The following is a 22090-nucleotide window of genomic DNA, read 5'->3' on the forward strand; positions in this document are numbered from 1 at the left end:
TGTAAAAGAAAAAGCATAATTTTTTAAAAATAACATTTCCTATCATCGTAATAGAATAGAATTGACCAAAAACATGATCCGGTGCCACTGTGCTCAATTATGGACAATTTATTATGTTTCTCATACATGAACTAAATGCTTAAAAAGCACACAGAGATATCAATTTCTAAGTTACAGCCTAAAGGAAAAATATATATACATATTAAATTTTATTTTCAATGGAAAAAAATGCTGCTGTGCTAAGTGAAGTATACCATTCATGCAAAAACGTTCCACTTTTTGAAACCCAGCTATTGCCTCTGAAAGTTTACTAAGGCAGAATATTGTCAGTTAAAAATCATTTACAGTGTAATCTTTACTGCTAATAGTCTAATTAGTTAACTCACCATACATCAGCTGTAGGGATTTTCCACTTCCTTATTTTGACATATTAGCCCTAAAGATCATTATTTGAAGATTACTTAACATCCGTAGAGGCATATTTGTCAACTTGCCTTATTTACATTTGAACTCTCTCTGAATCATAGTCCTCAAAGAAAAGTAAGAGCAAAACTTAAATCTGGAGACATAATTTGTAAATGAGATTATTTTCTCTATGTAATATAAAAATCTGTCTTATGCACTTTTTGTTCCAATATTAAAAATACATGTGTATAAAACTATATGGAAGGTACAGATTAGTATAAGATTAAAGCATGTAGCCTTAAAAAGTACTGTATGGGAAATAAAAGCAGATGAACAAATATGGATATCATTCAGTATGTGGCATGACTCTTCCATTTTATACAAAAAGAAACTGACATATATTATGGAAGTGGTTGCATTTGACCTTGATCTCAAACATGAAAAGAGGGGAAACTGAGGATAAAGGGAATACCAGATAAGATTAATAATAAGAAAAGTGAAATTAGGGAAGAATGATGAAATGCAGATTTATAGATAATGAGTAGCAGGAATGAGAGAAACATTATTTTTTGTTTGTGGATAATAGTTGAATCAGTTATCCATGGTTACATAATAAACCACCCCCGAAATTCAATGTTTTAAAACAACAAGCATTTATTATCACTTAGTTATGTAGGATGACTAAGGCTAGGCTTAGCTGGGATGGTTCACCTGGGGTGGCTATACTATACATATCTCTTTTTCTCCTTATTTTCATGGTGATGAAAAGAGAAATAGAGAAATAGAGTTCATGGAAGTATGCAATGTATCTTAAGGGTTAGTGCTACATTCTATTGACTAATGCAAGCCACATGGTTAAACCCAAAGTCAAGGGGCAGGTAAATACATTTTATTGCTTTATTAAGAAGAACTGGGGGAGCCAGGTTTGTTCAGTCTGTTAAGCATCTGACTTCAGCTCAGGTCATAATCTCCCAGCTGGTGAGGTGGTGAGTTCAAGCCCTGCATCAGGCTCAGTGCTGACAACTCAGAGCCTGGAGCTTACTTAAGATTCTGTGTCTCCCTTTCTCTCTGACCCTCCCCCACTAGCATTTTTTTTTTCTCTCTGTCTCACTCAAAAATAATAAACAAAAAATTGTTTTTAAAGAACTGGAAAATTAAATGCCAAGTAATACAGATACAAAGAGAGCTAAAGACAAAGTAGCAATCTACCACAGTGGTAAAATGTAAATTTGCAAAGTTACTCCACAGAAGACCTACGAAAAGTATTAATTACCAGCATCAAAATCTGTTTTTATTGTACCAGCAAAAGAGAGCTATTAAAGTTTGGGTACCAAGATATTTCACCATAAACTTATTTTGTTTCTTTCTTTTTTTAAAATTGAAGCCACATCTGTCCTTTTGTTCATTCACAGACTGTTTTTCTTGTTTAAAAATATATTTCTTTATGTTAAGGTCATGAAATTAATACCAGTATTTCTTCCTAATGTTTAAAACTCTGCTTTTTCAATTTAGGTGTTTTTTTAAGGTTTTATTTATTTCTGAGAGAGAGAGACAGCATGAGAAGGGGAGGGTCAGAGAGAAGGGAGACACAGAATCTGAAATAGGCTCCAGGCTCCAAGTTAGCTGTCAGCACAGAGCCAACTGGGGGCTCGAACCCATGAACCATGAGATCATGACCTGAGCCGAAGTCAGCTGCCCAACCGACTCAGCCACCCAGGCGCCCCTTAATTTAGGTTTTAAATCTAACTTGATTTATTTATTTGTTTATTTATTTTGCATGGCATACTGAGAGGCCTGATTTCATTTTTTTTTAAAAAGTTTTTATGGCTAACCTATTTCACTAGAACAAACAATGAGATTGTTTAATCTTTCTCCACTGATCTGCCGCATCCCATCACTGGTATACCAAACATCTATTAAGACACAGAACATTATCTGTGCTATTTTATTCCAGAGGCCTACCTCCAGATCATACTCTATCCCACTAACACACTATCTCAATTATTTGTAAAACTGCACCAAATAAAACTAGCTGAGTAAGGAATAATATGTTTTATGAAGTTGAGTCTCTAATCTATGAACATATCTCTCTTGTAATTCATTTGTTTAGTGTTTAGACTTGTGTGTCTATTTTTTGTTTGTTTATCTTTAGGCATCCTCTTTATCTCTCAAGATCAGCAAAAAAAGTTTTTTTTAAAGTCATGGTTTTTTAAGCAGAAAGGATTGTACATAGTAGGTGCTTATAAACTGTTAGAAGATCTGAAGGAACAAGTGTCAGGAAAAAAAACACTGCAAAATCTTCAATTGACTGCTAGATTTCAGAGTTAGAAACTGCAAAAACTAAATAATTGTCAGCAATGATCCTAGCTTTCAGCACTGAGACACATGATACTAAAAAAAAAAAAAAAAAAAATCTGGGCCACTGTAGTTGGAAGGGCAGTGATAAGATTTCTGATTCTCTTATACCTTTGATATCTCATGTTTCCCACTGACTGGCATTTAATCCTGAATCTTGGTGGCAGGACTTCTGAGAAATACAGTTATTAGGTCCCCAGACCCTTAATGTATTGGAGAGGACAAGAATGAGGAAATAGTGTTATGTGTCAACACAAAGTCCAGCATTGTTTCAATTATATATGGAAGCTTTTTTTCTTTTGTATGTCATTTTCTAATATTTATGACAGATGGATCACTTTTCTATGTTAATCGTATAATGCAACAGCCCAAGGACGTAAATGTTAATACCAAAAAAGGAGCTGTAACTACTTTTTTTTTCCTGCCCTTACCCTCTTCCTCACTCCCTCCATCTCTCTTCTTTACTTTCTTTTTTCCCCTTCATTTCTTTCCTCTCTCTTTTCCTCCCTACCCCTCTTCCTTCCTTCTTCTTTCTTTCCTCTTTCCTTCCTTTATCCTCTTTACCTCTTTCCTACACTCTCTAACTCCTTCTCTTCCTTCCTTCCTTCCTTTTTTCTTTCTTTCTCTCTTTCTTTCTTCCTTTCTCTCTTTCTTCTTTTTTCAACTTGTTCGACTTCATAAAGTTTGTCCTACTCAGTGGCAAAATAGTATAGTCCTTATTCTATCACAATATTAATCATGTTAAACACTTTCAGATACCAAACTCCAAATACATGAGAGAGAGAGAGAGACTGCATAAAGGTAGATAGATAGATAGATAGATAGATAGATAGATAGATAGATGATAGACAGACCTGAATTGTTTAAGTTCAACTACTTGCACCATTGCAAAATGAGGCATTATCCACTTTTCAAAGCTGAAGGCAACTTGAGATCCATGGCTATTAAGCCAAGTTTCCATAGCTAGCAAGTTTACAGCAGAGATTCAATCCTGGGTCAGCTTTATTCCAAAGCTTATAATTGTTCCATTTGTCAAAACGACCTCAATACATTCAGCAAATGTGACCGATTTTAGGGAAAAGTCTGTATCTTATTAATCAATGTTTGTCAGGGATTCACCCTGTATACTAGGTTTCATACACACAGACTAACTGAATTTTAGAACTTCAGACATTTACTGGTAGTGATGCATCCTCTCATATATTTTGTAGGATAGATTTGAAGTGTTCAGGTAACTGAGTGTTCAGGCTAAGGGTTTCAATTGCTAGTATGTGAAGCAAGATTGGATAGAAAACTTCTTGTATTTGAAAAATGCTCCAGAAAAATCATTTTGTTGTTGTTGTTGTTGTTTTCTTTATTTGTTTGTTTGTTTTTCATGCTCAGTGTTCCTTGGCATATAAAAGTATAGGAAAGTATGACATAACCTACGGGGCAAGTATCATGTATGAGGTACTTTGCATACATTCATACTAATCAAAATATTTGAATGTTTACAATTTATGAATTCCTTGCATCATGGTAGCAAAGTTGTATGCACTACAAAACTTAGGCACTGTCACATTTTTACATCAAAATTTATTACTGTTTTTTCCTTCTTACTTTGAGAAAACCCAGTTTCTTTTCCCTCCTTAGAAACTCCAACTTTAGAAATACTAATTTACCATGTCTTCTATGAATAAACTGATACTGAAAATATTCTCTTGGTGGTAACTCAAATCACCCCTCCCACCTCTACAACTAGCAGATAGAAATAAATGTTATCTACGAAATTCATACAACTTCAAATTATATAATATTTCATGCCCAGTGATAAATTACTTATTTAAGTCATTCTGCCTTGGTTCATATGTTAAAATATTTTTGTATATTTTATGTAGCAAGTATTCCTATGAAAGACTGCAAAATAATACCTTCCAAAAGACAAAAACTGCAAATATAGAATTTAATAGTATATAAAATAAAATATTATTGATTACAAATGGCAAAATACAGATGTTTTGAACAAGCACCTCAAAATAAAGATTTTATTACTGAATAACAATTTTGGACAGAATCATTCCATCCTCCTTACTGACCATTAGAAATTGTACATTCCCATAGATTTGAGACACTACACCAGAAGGCCTCTGGTGGACATTCCTTTTAAAAGATATTTCAAATATTCACCCAAAATAAACTCCATGGATCTTCCCCATTATTTAAGTTATTATCAGTTTTGATTACCAGACAATAAATATACCAGGTAGCAGTGTTATTAACATATATAATATATATGTAGCAATTAATGTATGTGAAAAGGTTCTTTTATTTCCCCTTTCAAATTTCAATGTAATTGAAAAGACCATCAGGATAAAAATTAAATCCCCATTTTTTAAATTGGGAGAACATCCAAGTATTTTATCAGCTATAGCATTCTATTACTGCAAACACTGATAGAAAGGAATAGATATTTTTCAATAGATGAGAATTCTGCCATTTCTGAAAATCTATAAGCCTAGAGCCATTCAAGCTCTTCTCTAATGGAATGAAACTCTTTTGGAACCGAGCCAATGCCTACTGGGTAAGAGTTGTGTAAGTTATTGAGTGAAACATTTCATTCTCAGAGGATGAACTCAGGACCCCTTTTAATATATGTTGCCTCTTATTATGGCAGGAGTTTAGTTGATTGTCAAGATAAAACTGTCAGTGTCTCCCTTGAATGTTTTTAGTAGTTGTAGTGACAGATTAGGTGCAAGTACATGAATGAAATGGGGATTTATTTAAAGTGACACCATGAATCTACTCTCATCAGATTCATCAATTCTAATTCAGTTATGTCTTTTTGGAGTGCTCAGTCTGTCTCATTTGTTTCAATTGTTTCCTATTCTACCAATATGCTTTTCAATTAGGTGGGCAGAGCAATAACAAGAGTGACTTAACAAGAGAACTGTGCTATGCCAAACCTGCTTCCATAGGTTCCCTGTGTATGTAAGTAAGCTCTATATTCTCAATTTGAAACCTGGATTTATTAATAGCTTAAAAGAGAGTCTCCTCTCAAAAATTAGAGTTCTGTTGAATTACTTGAATTTAATACAATTTAGCTGGTAATTGATAGAGTGCACCAGTTCACAGGTGGCAAAGACTTTTACTCCATTCTATTTCCATCTGCTGAAATGTCTACCATAAATTTAAATTGCATATCAATCATCCATCTGGAAGTAAGCATTAGATCCAAAATCCTCTTACCTACAGCTGCTATGTCGTGTTCAGTTGTCTTTCTTTAAAACTGTCACAAGCACCATAATTAACTGGTTTCTAACATTAAAAAATCTAATTAAGGTGTCTATATAAAATTTATCTTTGGTATTCACAGATATCACAGAAGTGCTAAATTAATATAGACTTTGATTTGATAAGATGTTCTAGTAATTAAGAGTTAAGGACAAAATGTTTTATACACCTTCCGAGATGTATATACATAATTTGTAAATAGAACACAAATTATTATTTTAATTTTCTTTGTGTATATATATAACCTATTCCAAGATCATTTTATTGCAACAAATAGAACTATGATGGCAAAATTTGACTGAAAATTGTGTCTAATATTAGAATGTAGCAGTGGACTAATTTATAGGAACTATTCTTTTTCGTGAGTTGGAAAAGACTCCAGAGACTCTCACTGTTAGAGACTTTCTACCCACTTCTTTATCTTTTCTCTTCCCTTGTTTTCCATTCTTTGGGGAAATGTCAAATTTATGGTTACTTTTCTCCACAAAAATAATTTAAGGATACCTTGTACTGTAAGGGTTTTCAATTAAGGCCTTCAATAAAAATGACAAGCTGATATGATTTAATGGGATGAATGAAAGGCACTTGGTTTAAAAAATTTTCTGCAGTTACCTTCCAGAATTTGGCCCTGACTTGTGAAAGTAAAATTACACTGTCAAACTATTGACACATACAATGTCCTCCAGAACTATCCCCAGATTCAGATTTAGTTACTTTCTTTCTTTAACTCTAGTTTTCAAGCCTGAAGATACTGAAAACATACAGTAGGCTGAGTAAAATGCTTTCCAATATTTTAAATCAATTAATTTGAATTAACCTGACAAATTAAATAATAGATATATATCATACCCTAAAATAGGGTATGATATTCTCAATATTTTATAAATAATTTTATAAATAATTCTCAATATTTTATAAATAATTAGAAAACAAAGATAAATTATTCTATATAAAAATGAATTTACCTATTTGATTGGTTATTTAAAGATACATCATAAACATTACAGTTAAGCAGTACTTGGTAGATTTGAGATGATCTGTTGATGTCCACTTACTCATTAATATTAAACATCGATCTAATCATGTATTCTAAAATATTTTAATGTATTAATTTTAAAGGATGGTTAGATGCAAACAGATGCAATTAATATTTATAGTTTGGATTGTTGTATAGTATTTAAAGACATAGAGCTGCTGAGCAAACACCATAAAAATCTCTTTCATCCAGAAATTCCTTATTAAGGTAGGGATGACTCAAACTCATTCTGTCCATGACTTCCTGTTTATATAAACTTGAGAACAGTCTTCAAATCCAAGCCATCAAAAGGAACAAAATCTATCCACTACCACATTATAGGTTGTTTGAGGAAGAAATAAGATACTATATCAGAATACTATTTTTTTCCGGCAATTTAACACAATATTCATGTGCTTGCCATGTGCATATCAAACCATAAATTTAATAAAGACAATATTTTACTATTTTTATATTAATATTCTTTCTAGAACATTTGTAGAATGTTTAACTGACACAATCAAGTTTTTTTTCAATTTAGAGATAAAATACTTATTTTGAGCATATAAAATATTAAGTTTAACATATTAAGCTATGTTTAATAAGTTTCATAAATGATATATGCAGGTTTTATGTATTTTTCCATTCAACATTCCTTTCAATTATAAAGGCAGATTAATAAAAGACAAACTGTACCTGCTCTCTGAAAACAGGGTCCAAGTTATAAACTTCAAAAAAGAACTTGTTTCTGTAAAGATATCCCTTTGCAGTAGTCATGCAAAAATGATGCTTAGTAGATCTTGAATGACATAAATAGTAATCCTTGAAGGCCACCTGTTAAGAAACAGTCTCTATTTAGTTTTATAAGAATGACCGTATACTGTTTAACCATATCAACACATATTTATAACACTTTAAGCCCTAGATATTTATTTAGTCATTGTTTTTTTCAGATTTAATTTTCTTCTGTAATTTATATTTTATAATAAACACAGAAGAACATCACTTTAATCCAATTGTCATAGATTTCAATAGTTTAAAACATTTAACACATAATACAGACAGGACATCAACATAGAAGCATTGAACTTAATCTACACACAAGAGCAGATGGTCTTAACATATTTATAGAATATTCCATCCAACAGAAGAATATGCTTTTTTCTTATGGATTAATGAAACATTTTTAGATTAGAAATATGTTACACAATATGAGTCAACACTTTAAGAATATTGAAAGCAAGTATCTTTTCTGACCACGATGGTATGAAAGTCAAAACAATTATAAGAAGAAAACCGGAAAATTAAAAAATACATGGAGATTAAACAACATGCTACTGAATAAAGAATGAGTCAACGAAGAAATCAAATAAGAAATCAAAAAAATACTTGAAGGTAAATGAAAATAGAAACACAACATATCAAAATTTATGGGCTGTGGTAAAAGCAATCTAAAAGGGAAGTGCAGAGAAAAAAGATCCTACATAAAGAAAAAAGAAAGATCTTAAATGCACTACCTAACTTTACACTTCAAAGAACTAGAAAAAGGACAAACTAAATCCAAAGTTAATAGAAGAGTTAAACTCATAGATATAGAATCAAAAAGTGATTGCTAGGGGCTGGAAGATGGAAGATAAAAGAAGAGGTTGGTAAAAGTATACACTTTTAGCTCTAAGGTAAAAAATTTGAGGATCTACTCTAAAACATGGTGACTACAGTTGATAACACCCAACTGTAAATGAAATTTGCTAAGAGAGTAAAGTTTAAATATTCTCACCAAAAAAAAACAAAGATAAATATGTAAGCTGATGGATGTGTTAATTAACGAGATGGGGAAAATCTTTCACAATATATGTGTACATCAAATCATCATCATATACACTTTAAATATATTATAATTTTATATATAAATTGTACTCCTATAAAGCTGAAATAGGAGATGATGGTGTAGTAGGACCTTAGGTTTGCTTCATCCCTCAAACACAGCTATATAACTATCAAATCATTCTGAATACTCAAGAGATTGACCTGATGACTGATCAAACAAACTGCACAACTAGAGGGAAATATAAGGCCACATTAAGGAATGTAGCAAGTGCAGAGACATGTTTTTGGGGAGGAATGAGAAAGTAGGGAAGTATTTTGGGGGAGAAATAGATCACAAGTGCTGTGGAGGGGAGGGAGCCCTGGTCACAAAGGGAAGAGAGAGTGGAGCACACAGGAAAACACATGAAAAACACTTCCCCAAAGCCATTGTCTGGGAAATTGAGAGGGGCTGATTTTTGTGAGGTTTTGCAACCAGCAGGGCTCAATGCTAGAGTTTTAGAGGTCTGTGGCCTTGGCTGGGATGGAGACCTGAGGGTGCTGCCCTAATCCTAGAAAGAAGGCAGGCAAGCAACCCTGGGACATATGGCATGATTTGAGAATCACCTAAGATACAGGAGAGGAGACCGTTCCCTCTTCTTGGGGTATATCTGTGAGAGGTGGCATTGCCTCTCCTGGAACAAAGGAGCTGGTGGGATCATTTCACTCCTTTGCCCCTCAGCATAGTGCAGAGAAAGTGCTGAGGGAAGCTAAACCAGACACTGGCTGTTTAGCCTGCTTTGCTCCAAATCCTATACCCTTGAACTCTGGTGTGATTGTCCTTCTGGTTCAAACCCACATTAGTCCCAACACAGTGAGACCCTGTCCCAATGGACCAATGCAAGTCACTACCATAGAAGGCCCCTAATGCTTGGAGTTTTAAAAGTCAGCAAGCTTGGCTCAAAATGCACTGTGATGCTCCAGGGAGGCAACCAAGAGACCTAGACAAAATGCCAACAGGAGGAATCAGGAAGGAAGGAAGGAAGGAAGGAAGGGAGGGAGGGAGGAAAGAAAGAAAGGGAAAAGGTCATGGTCAGGGATTTAATCAAAACAGACATAAGTAATATGCCTGATGCAGAGTTTAAAACAACAATCACAAGGATACCTTCTGGGCTTGAGAAAAGTGTGGAAGACATCAGGAATACCCCTACTGCAGAGATAAAAGAGCTAAAAAATAATCAGGTTGAAATAAAAAGATAGTATCTGAGATTTAAAATCAACTGGATGTAATGAGCACAAGGATGGAAGAGGCAGAGGAACAAATATGTAATATAGAAGATAGAATTATGGGAAAAAATGAAACTAAAAAAAAGAGTAAAAGGAGAATGATGCATCCTGAGAGTAGACTTAGGGAATTCAATGACTCTATCAAATGTACTAACATTCATATCATAAGAGTCCCAGAAGAAGACAGAAAAGTGGGGGAATGTTTATTTCAAAAAATAATAGCTGAAAACATCCCTAATCTGGGGGAGAAAACAGACATTCACATCTAGGAGGCAGAGAGATCTCCCATGAAAATGAATAAAAGCAGGCCAACACATATTGTCATTAAATTTGCAAAATACAGTGATGAAGAACAAAACCTAAACGTAGCAAGAAAAAAGAAGTCCCTAACTTACAAGGGAAGAACCATAAGGTTAGTAGCAGACTTATCCACAGACACTTAGCAAACAAGAAGGGAGTGGCATGATATTTTCAACATCCTGAATGGGAAAAATCTGAAGCCAATAAAACTCTAAACAGCAAAGATATCATTCAGAATAGAAAGAGTGATAGTTTCCTAAACAAACAGAAAATAAAGGCATTCATGACCACTACAACAATCTTATAAGAAATTCTAGAGAGGATTCATTGAGTGGGAAGGAAAGATCAAAATGGCAAAGATTAGAAAGGAATAGAGAAAATCTGAAAAGATAAAACAAGCAAGAAAATGAAACTAAATACATATCTATCAATAATTACGCTAAATGTCAATGGACTAAACCCTCCAATTAAAAGACATAGAGTGTCAGAAAGGATAAATAAAACAAGAGCCATCATTATGCTGTATACAAGAGACAAATTTTAGTCCCAAAGACACCAGTAGTGGAAAGTGAGGGGATGAAGAAACATTTACCATACAAATAGACATCAAAAGAAAGTCAGAGTAGCAATATTTATATCAGACAAACTAGATTTTAAACCAAAAACTGTACAAGAGATGAAGAAGGGCACTATATCATAATAAAGGGGACAATCCAGCAAGAAGATCTAATAAGCATAAATATTGATGGCCCCAGCATGATAGCACTCAAATATATAAACAATATATTTGTAATTGTTTTATTGTAAAACAATAAAAATGTAAACTAACAGAAAATAATACAATACTAGTAGGGGACTATAACAACTCACCTCCATCAATGGACAGATTACCTAAGCAGAAAATTAACAAGGAAACTATGGCTTTGAATGACACACTGGACCAGATGCACTTATCTGAATATTCAGATATTTCGTCCTAAAGCAGCTGAACACACATTCTTTTCAAATGCATATGGGACATTCTCCAGAGTAGATCACATACTAAGTCACAAATCAGGATTCAACAAATATGAAAGATTGAGATCATGCCATGCATCTTTTCTAACCAAAATTTTATGAAACTTAAAGACAATCACACACAAAAAAATTGAAAGACCACAAATATATGCACATTAAAGAACATGCTACTGAAGGATGAATAGATCAACCAGGAAATTAGAGAATAATTTAAAAATATAGAGAAACAACAACAAAAAAGAAAATATGAAGTTCCAAAACTTTTGGGATGTAGCAAAAGTGGTCATAACAGGGAAGTATATAGTAATACAGACCTACCTCAGACACCAAGAACAAGTTCAAATAACAATCTGGTTACACCTAACAAAGCTAGAAAAAGAATAATAAATGAAGCCTAAAACCAGCAGAAGAAAGTAAATAATAAAGATTAGAGGAGAAATATATGATATAGAAACTAAAAACAAACACTAAAACAGATCAATGAAACCAGGATTTTTTCTTTGAAAAGTTAATTAAATTGATAAACACCTGGACTTTTTCCCTAAAGTTTGTAAACTTTGGCAGAGTGATAGTTAACCTAAGTAACTAAGTAATGAATCATATTTCTTTCAGTTTGGGCTTTCTCTTGGAATAATTATGTAGTAGTTAGAATTATGTGTTTCCATTAATGACAATAATGTCTTACTGAAGACATGGCACATTATTTTTGTTTCCTATTTCATAGAATTAATGATAAAATTAGATGAGATAATGCACAGAAGTCTACCAACATGCATGACATATATCAAGCATTTAATAAATATCACAAATTATTATTTTCCCACTTTATAAATTAAGATAGCAAAACAAGAAAATATAATTAAGAATTGTGTTGTTATGATTCTTGTTTTTTAAATTCCGTCCTTCAGTTTGCTTCTCAGAAACAAAATCTTTCATACTTATATTCTCAGTAAGCTCATACCTGTAGTGAAGAAATTACTACATTTGGAGTCAGCCATATTTCTTTAGGCTTCTGCCACACTCTTAGATCCTGAGAAAGACATTTAGCATTTCTGAGCTAGCGTCTTAAAATGCAAATAATGTGGGGCGCCTGGGTGGCTTAGTCGGTTGAGCGTCCGACTTTCGCTTAGGTCATGATCTCGCGGTTCGTGGGTTCGGGCCCCGCGTCGGGCTCTGTGCTGACTGCCAGCTCAGAGCCTGGAGCCTGTTTCAGAGTCTGTGTCTCCCTCTCTCTCTGACCCACCCCTGTTCACGCTCTCTCTCTCTCTCCTAGAAATAAATTAAAAAATTTAAAAAAATAATGCAAATAATGATATCAGATTCTCTTCCTACTCAAAGGATTATAATAAAAGTTTCAAGAAATAATAGATGAGAAAGTTCTTTCTAAACCAGTTTTACATATGTCAGTTGCTTTATCTCAAGTTCTACCTTGTAAAAGATTATGACCTTTGGCAACCTATCTTTTCCTCCATTTCTTTTAAATGTAGATCAAACTTCACCTAGAAATGCTAGGTGAATTAATCAGAAAGAAGATGTGTTGTCTCATTATTAACAACCCTGCTTCATTCACTTTTGGTCAACATGAATTTTTCTTATATGAGTGTGCTATTCTCTTTCATGTTAACATAGATTTTGCTTTGCACCAACGGGGAAAAAAACAGTCTTTTACAACCAGCTTAAAATTGTAAAAAAATCACCTGATATTTTCTTTTTCTACATTCCCAAATTCCTCTATTTCAATCTTTTAGGACCTTTTTACAGGTCACTGCCTTTAACAAAATCTGCTTTTAATGTTTCATCTCCAATGAGTCAATGATTATAAAAACAAATAAATAAATTTACATGAAAAATAAGCTTATAGTTAAAACTTAATTGATAGTTAATGTTACTGACATATATTAACTCCAAGACAACATCCAGTATCACTCTGTTCTTCAAATGACTTGTCCACCTGAAGAACTTCTTTGCATATTAATATGTCTATTAAGAAATGAGGTACCCTTAAGTGTATATGTGTATCCTGAAAAGATCACATACAATGATAGGCTGACTGCAAGATATCTGGGTCAGGTGTGAGGGATAAGGAATAGGGGTGGGGGGATTCTTTCAAGAGATAATGAAACTGGTCATCCAGTTTCTGTTGAAAGAGAAATAACCTAAACTAAGAACAGATAAAAAAAAAAAAGTAGACAATGGCAAGTGGCTTGGGTCACTTGCCACTAAAAGAAAGATTAAAAGATTGGTGTTATGGGCTCAGTTGTGCCCCTCAAAAACTCATGTTGAAGTTGTAATATCCAGGACTTCAGAATGTAACCATATTTGGAAAGGTCTTTTTCCCCCCATTTCTTTTTCCTTTAATATGGGAATAAACATGGTGGGAAAGTCAGAAATACAGTTGGCTACACAAGGTTTTGAATGTAGATTCGAGAATCTCTACCTATTCAAACAGCAAGGGACACTTGTAATGATTTTTGAAGCAAAGTAAGATCATGGATTGAATTATATATTTTTTCCCTTCATACTATTGTCAAGTTGGTTTCCATATAACACCCAGTGTTCATCCCCACAAGTGCCCTCTTCCATGTCCATCACCTCCCTTCCCCTCTCCCCCACCCCCATCAGTCATCAGTTTGTTCTCAGTATTCAAGAGTCTCTCATGGTTTGTCTCCCTCCCTCTTCCCCACTATTTTCCCACTATTATGTCTTATTTCACTGTCATGAAACACAACCACATTCCTCAAAAGAGATATCTATACTTATTGTCTTCATTTTCACACCTCACATTCATTCCTTTTTCCATTGATATCTATCGTCATTCTCAATACCCTATTGTGCTTTCTTGAACTTTAGCATGATCAGATTCCTTTATCAGGCTCTGAAGTGCAAAATTCACCAAAGTTGATCCTGGCTGGGGCACCAGAGTGGCTCAGGAGGTAATCATCTCACTCTTGATTTTGGCTCAGGGCATGATCTCACAGTTCCTGAGTTGAGCCCCATATCAAGCAGAGGGCTCTGTGCTGACACACTGATCCTGCTTTGGATTCTCTCTCTTTCTCTCTCTGCCTCTCCCCTGCTCTCAAAATAGGTAAACAAATTTAAAAAAACACTGGCCTTCCTTAATTCCTACTCTATAATCTCTTCCTATGCAATTCCTGACTTCAATATACCACCTATATACAAACAACTTCCAAATTTACAACCTTTTTTCCCTTGGATTTTTCAAGGTTATGATAAAATTCATAGGTCTAAAATTGAATCCAGGAACTACATCTGCTTACTGCATCAACTCTTCCAACAATAATTAACAATAGACTTGAGTTCTCAAGAGAACATGTCCTTGAGTTCTCAATCTCAGAGAAAGATTCCATTCTGAGAGCACTTTAAGGCCATCTCTGATATCTCATCTTCCCCACCTATGAAATCAATTATTTGCCAAATCACACTTATTCGATACCTATGTACATTTCATATCTATCTTCTCCATTTCCATGACCACATTTGTTTAAATGAGAATATTTTCTGCATTTGCCATTGAACTGATTTCCTTGTATTCCATTGTTGGCTCACATTACAATGTTTTTCTTGTTGCAGCTAGAGTGACAGTTCAAACTGCAAATCAGATAAATGACTGGATATGAGTAGGTTTTTTTCTTATTTATGTTTATGTATGACCTCAATAATACATGTCTATATATTTAGCTATATGTATTTTTAAATTATATAAATGTGTGTGTGTATGTGGGTGTGTGTAATCATGTGCTGTTCACCATGCTAGTTCTTGGAAATTTAAATGTGAGCAAAATAAAGACCTGCCCTTCACAGATCCAGTGAGAGAGCAAGACTGATAAACAACCAATTTCAGTGCTGTATGATAAGTACTATAATTGAGGTCAAACTGGTGCTTTGGAATCACAAAGAGAATACCCAGCTCATTTCTGAACATTCTGGGGAAGGCTTTTATGAGGGACATGACTTCTATACTTAAGAAAACAGAAGAACTGAATCAGGAGTGGAAAGTCATAGACACAGTCATGAAGATGAATTGAGTCATGTGGTTAGGGATCTTGTTTGCTGCATTATGGAACTCAGACATGTGTACCAGGTTGTTGTGAGAAATAAAAACAGTTCATCGAATAAAATCCAATGTCAATACTATTTTACATACTTACACACATATTAAATACCATAGTTTATAAAAACAAACTTCCAAATATATTAGACCATGTAAGCTTCAACCTGGTTTTACTGATGTCAAGACATATTTTTTTCAGACAGCCTATAGCACATAGAAGGTTAAGAAGTAAGTAAATATCAGAATCTAGAATAGCACAGTCCAATCTCCTTTCCTATAAATAAGATATAAAATTCTGTCATTTCTAAATGGACTTCATTAGTCTAGTACTATGAAGAAGACTTTTCAAATATTCAATTAATGTTAGACATTCTTGTCTTTTCAAGGATACAGAAACCTTTAACTTTTAACTTAAGTGTTGATTATATTGTAGTGAACCATTTAGGATACAGTTTTTAATGATACCAGGTGGATCATCCTAATTCCAGATTAACTACATTCCACTGACACAATTTCTTCCCCACCCTGCTGCCACCTGTCTGGTACCAAACTCATTCAGCTGTAGAAAATGACAGCTGGTTCTTCAGCGGGGGGGGGGGGGGGGGGGGGGGGGGGGGGGTGGGAGCAGAAGTCAGGTGAAAATGACTCATTAGCAATGAAATGGAAAAATTGTGCAGACTTCCCTGTGGACATTCTGGATGAAGCATAGCTCTTTTTTCTAAGGCTTCTCTCTGATTGCTCAATTGAGATTTAATTGCAAAACAAAACAAAAAAGAATGTATTTAATTCTCAAAAGTTCTTAAAATTATTATAATGCAATTCTATCATATCTAATCAGTGTATCTATATTCTCTCAACACAAGTTGAAGTTTCCATTTTGACATGCATCACAATAAAGTGCCAAAGGAAAAATTCTCTGATGTTTTAGCTTCTTGAGCATGCCCAGGGCATTACATTAGAAAAGATCCTGGAATCAAAAGTGAGCATACTGAATTCTACACAAAATCACATAGTTCTCTTTCTTCTCTGGACATGAGAATGTACTTGAAGAAAACAAATTTAATAGACCTAGTGACTGAATTGTGCTTAATTATGAATTTTTCTCTCCCTTTTCTATTTTCTTTAGCTTTATTTTCTTAAAGTTATTAACAGATTACTTGTTTCTCTTAAATCTTATATTTGTGGATTTTTATACTGTTTAAAGATTTTACATTGGGTATGTGGAATATTTGGAATGTCAATAAAGACAAAGTTCTATACTCAGAAAAGTATCGAGACAGCTTTTTTATGGTGAAATTAAAAGTACAGTCATTTTACCAAAACTTTTCATCTATATTCTCATACACTCCTCATATCCTATCAGTATCAAAACATTTATAGGAAATTGTTTTATAGTAATTTAATTGTTGTATAATGTCTCCTAAATGTTCTTCCAATTGTGGAAAGTTAATTATATTTTGCTCAATAATTATTTGCATTTCTCAAGCCAAAATGGTAGGAACACTAAAATGAAAAGAAAGGAACTTAATTTATGAAGAAAGAGCAATCAATGCCTAGTGGCGCCCTAATAGTAAATAGTAGTGTATGCCTTTTGGACCTTGGTTCTCAAGAGTATGTCCAAATGTTAGTGATGCACTAATGTGCCAAGAATAACCCTGAAAACACCAAGACAGACTGGCATAATTCCAAATATAAACTTTTCTAAAACCATGTCTCATCTTTTATCATTTGAACTCCTTTCTCACATATGTGCACTTGTCTTCTGACCTTTATCACTTCCTGACAGCCTGAAGCTCTGCCATTAGTAGCAGCCACTAGAAGTCATCGTGTTGCATCCATCACTATTAGTTACAAATACCATCCAACTTCAAAATAACTTGAATTTTTGGTCTTTAGTCTTTTTTTGGCTTCCTCAGTTTGAGGTCAAAAGGGCTGCCTGTAGCAAATAACCAAGCATAGAATTGGTTGTTGAAATATTTCATTTCTCAAAACCATGAACTCCCAGACCAACCTTGTTACTGCCATTTGTCACACATTTACCACGTGTCTTCTGTCTTGAAAAACTCATATCTCCCCTAAGTCCAGTGTCATAGAACAAAACTGATTTTCAGAAACCACACCAAAAATCTTCACAAAAGATATAGCAGGCTGAAGTCAGTTTTTACAGACTTTATTCTCTTACGGTACTGACAATCTGTGAGAGCAACAAAAGCTGAAAAAGGTCTTTTCTGCCTTTCTACCACTGGCACTTCAGCTGTTAGCACTTCTGGCGTCAAGATACAAATGTCATGAAGGTGCTGTCAGTAAAGTAACAGCCATGAAAAACAGCCTTGCAGTCTGGCTAACCGCCAGAGCCCCTAATTGTCTAGTTATACACACTGCTTGGAGGTGGACTTCTGTTATCACTGTTCCCTCCAATTGCTCTTAATTGAAGCAGGGGGATTTGCTTCACATCAATGAAATTAAAGGATTTTTTTTACTCTGTTTAAGAGTATAATTTCAAAATTGAAGACTGAGATGCTTAGAACATTGTGCTTAAACCTTCTGTAATTTATACACACATGTGTCATAGGAGAAAATGGCTTACATTAAAATTGTTCCATAATTCCCCACACCATAGTTTTTCATGGAGGTGAGTACATCTAAAATTTTAAAATAGATGAAAGATGTACAGTATTTGAATGTCTAGTTTGATAACTATATGCTTTCTAATTATAGAAAATTGTCCAGGTATAGGCAAATGATTGATCAATGAAGTGATTTCCTAGACTTTGAGGGATAATTCTAGAATTTAGTACAAAAATGTATAAAGAATTTTAGTATATCATGTCTTTTCTAAACTCTGTGACTTAATTTTGGTACAATACTTAGCAACAAGGGGGCAGTCATACTGTTGACTAGGGATTTGAATATTGACAAACGGTGTGGCATCATCAATTACTTTCTGATTTGCAATTATCACCAGCTTTAATCTTGGATATGGTAATTTACTAACCTATTTGTCAGTGTCTACAGGATGCCCTTGGCCTTGCAGCAAAGCTTGTAGACACATTTCTGGGGACATCTGTCACCAGAGCACATAATCAGAAAATAGGAATGGCCCCTTTAGAGAAAAATGGCATATGTTCTCTTTACCATCCAATTAAAAAGACAAATATCCTAGACATTACTTTCCCAAGTTCACATTTCATATTTATACACATATGTCCATACATTTCCACAAGATACACAAATTCATTTACTTCTGTATTATTTGCACCATTCTACAAAAACTGCTTTGCTAAGGTTATAGCAGCCTGATAATTAAATATTATGAACAAATTTCGGGCTTACAGTAGAAATTCAATCAGTGCAGACACTTCAGTGTCTAATTACCAACATCAGTAGCCCATTTCTAGGATTTATCTTCCAAAACTCTACGGGTCTAATCAATATACCTATATGGACATCTTATGAGTCCCTCGACCTTATTATTTTCATATCACCCCATAACTTTTACTTTTTAAATATTACTTATTTTCCTATGGCTTTTTCATCTATGTAGTTCCTTGGGGGGGGGACAAAATAAAACAAAATATAAAGTATCATTTTCCTTGACATATTTTTACCCCAACTTTTCCATTTAATATTTCACTGTATTCTACAATTATAACTCAGAAAGGTGCCAAATCTGGATCTGTTTTCAATACTGAAGTTCATCCTGGGGTTTCTTTCACTAACCAATAGCAGTGGCCTCCTAACACTTTTCCTGTCCCTCTTCCTCACTCTACTTCAATTTGTTCTGTCCTTTAACCAGTTTGCTTCTTTACAGACCTACAGCACCACAGTTATGAACAGAGGCATTTTTAGGCTTCCCTTTGCCAAAAATTCGTGTTCAGAAACCTTTTGCTGAGGCTGATTATAATCTTTTCTTTCCAACTCCATTATCTGACAGTCTCTCTATATTCAGTGGAATGTTCCCCAGACCAAATATGTTTGTTAGAATAGGCAGGCAGTTGGGTTCTAACAGGATGCGTGGAGGTCAGCATTGAAGAAATTACGGCCAGCTATGGAAGATCAGAGGTCTATCCTAATAGCACTCCAAAAGAAACTGGATCAAAGCAGACAGGCTCAAAATGGCAGATGCTGTGACAGGAAGCCCTGACTATATAAAGAAGAAAAAGTGAGACACCCTGCTTCCCTCCCCAAATAATGAATATTTGACCTTAGTTAAAGACAATCAATAAAAGATAGAAATCCAGCCCCCGGGCATACAGCACATGCTCTCACTTGCTGCATGCTCTTTTGCTCACTGTCTCTCTTCCTCATTTCTTTGCCTGTTCTTACAGCTCCAGAGTGTACTTTTCACTTTAATAAACTTTCCTGCTTGTTACTCATCCATTGTGCTACGTGTCTGTCCTTGAATTCCTACTTGTGACAAGTCCAAGAATCTTCAGTGACTCCTTCGGGTCTGGCTGGGTTGAGGCCCCAGGGCCCCAGGACTCCCCAGCAGCATCATTTTGGTGATCAGAAAGGGACAAGGTAACAGCAGATTGAGCAACCCTCTTCACTGGTGATTCTCCAAGTCTTGCCTCCCCTGTGCTGGAGAGTTGCTTAGTCACTTTTCTTCTTTTTACTCTCTCTTTCTGATCTATCTGGAAAAAGGTCAGCCTGGTAACTTTCATGAGAGACTGATTTTCAGCTCTGAAGAATAAAGGGACATTTACTCTTTCCCACTGAAAGGTGTTCTTAGATGACTAAAGCCCCTGGGGAAACATCTGAGGTATTCCTCTAGATGTGCAGCAGTTCTATAGGGAACTCCCTCTCATGGTAATTAATTTCCAGCTCACCCAGGGGCACACATATAGGGATTGATCATCCAGTGCTCCGAGCCCCTCTGGATGTTTTAAACTTCCAGCGGGTGAAACCTAGACACGTTAAAGAGTGCTTCACAGCCACTCATGGAAGTAACACTCACAAGCACCACCAAGATCCATTACACTAACCCCTAGGTGACTGTCCCATATTCCCAGGCTATCTCTATCTCATCAGAAATCTTTATGTGGATGTTTAAGTGTTAGTGTCTTATGCTATTTATCTCATCTTTTCTGACCAACTATGCTTATCTCTTCTCTCTGACAACTGCCGGAAGTGGGACAGCTCAAAGCTGACATTGGGCAAACTGAATGCATTCGAGTTCACTTTGAAAGATGAGAGCAGCAGAGGCTTGCTCTTATGCTGTGCAGTGTCCAGAAGTTCTATTTCACGTTTCCTCTCATATCTACTTCTACATTCTCCTTTGCTGGTGGTGGGGCAAAGAAACTCGCAGGGTGTCTGCCACCTATCACAGAGATCCTGTAACTCACAGGTTACAAGGCATTTTACTTCCTACAAGGGATCCAGCCCAATGAGATTTTTCCCTGTGGGTTTGCCTTAATTCACCACTTAATTGAATGCCATTCAACCCAAGCAATTCAGGGATTCAGAGAATTGGAAAATAGAGGTTGATTCTACCAGCATTGGTGGAAAATTAGAAGAGATTAAGAGATTTCTGCGGGTCTGACAGTAAATATGTTAGATCATCAAAGGGACCCCTACCCCTGGAAGCAATTATTTGCCACCAACTGTTGAGAGGCCTCTCAGAATGAGGGTAATGAGATATTCAGAGATCTTAGAGTCAAGATGACATCTTCTCCCAAGGAATTCACCCTAAGGCCTCAGAGTTCTTATGGGACATCATTTTTCTCATTCCTGTTGGGAGGCCTCAAGAAGGCTGACACTCCTAGAACTGTAAGTTCTGGGATGAGGTATAGGCTCTGGGACACCGGGTCATCACAGGGCATCCCAGTCACTGTGATGAGGTGAATGGGCAGCAGGCTGGGGATGCCCACCATCCACTTACAATCAGACCTTCTGAGAGAATTCCTAATTAAGGCCCTATTGATATCCTGGGACAGAATCATCTCTCCTTGGAACAAAGGACCCTGGGCTTCACTGTGGTTCTCAGATGAAGGTCTTCTATTGGGGTTCTCAGGAAATGGTTGGAGTCCCCTCTTGAAAATGATGGAAGCTGCTGCTTCTTATAGGAGTCAACTGTCTACCTGAAGACAATGGAAAATACCAGATTAAGTGCAGGGGAGAATTTTCCTGTCTCTTGAGGAAACTCATGTTGATTGAAAGAAAGGATGAGCAAGTGTTTCCTATTCAGGAGGTGCACTAGGCAAAAGAGGTCTGCAGGTGAAGGATGCCCACCTGAACCTGGGATGATAGTTTGATGGAGTCCATTTCTATCCAAAGCAATGCTCTTGGGTGGTCTGCAGGGATGTCCCTAGCTCAGGCGACTGTTACTGTCTATCTTTCTTTTAACTAGGTACCCAATCCTAGATCCCATCTGACACTCCCTTGAGATACATCTTTAGAAATTAGGACTGGTTTGACCCTGATAACTCCTATGCTTAATTTTCCAAGTCTACTTCTCTTGTAACACTATTGACTTGAATATAAACTAGAAGATGAGAAAGTCTGGAAAAACAAATAGCAGTCTTAACTATAACACCATATTACAACTTGATCTCTTCATAAAATTG

The 22090-nt window shown here is 35.3% G+C and overlaps 1 protein-coding gene across 1 annotated transcript in view; it reads right to left on the minus strand.

Moving 5' to 3' along the window:
• The window catches only part of LOC120245573 (contactin-5-like), a 780895-nt gene that overhangs the window by 482792 nt on the left and 276013 nt on the right, over positions 1-22090 (minus strand). Inside the window, exon 3 of the mRNA XM_039252657.1 lies at positions 7742-7879. The gene's annotated coding sequence lies outside the window, so the exon portion shown is untranslated. The remainder of the gene's footprint in view (positions 1-7741; positions 7880-22090) is intronic.

This window comes from Hyaena hyaena, unplaced genomic scaffold, assembly GCF_003009895.1.
Source record: "Hyaena hyaena isolate Hyena2069 unplaced genomic scaffold, ASM300989v1 scaffold_430, whole genome shotgun sequence".
Taxonomy (NCBI): Eukaryota; Metazoa; Chordata; class Mammalia; order Carnivora; family Hyaenidae; genus Hyaena; species Hyaena hyaena.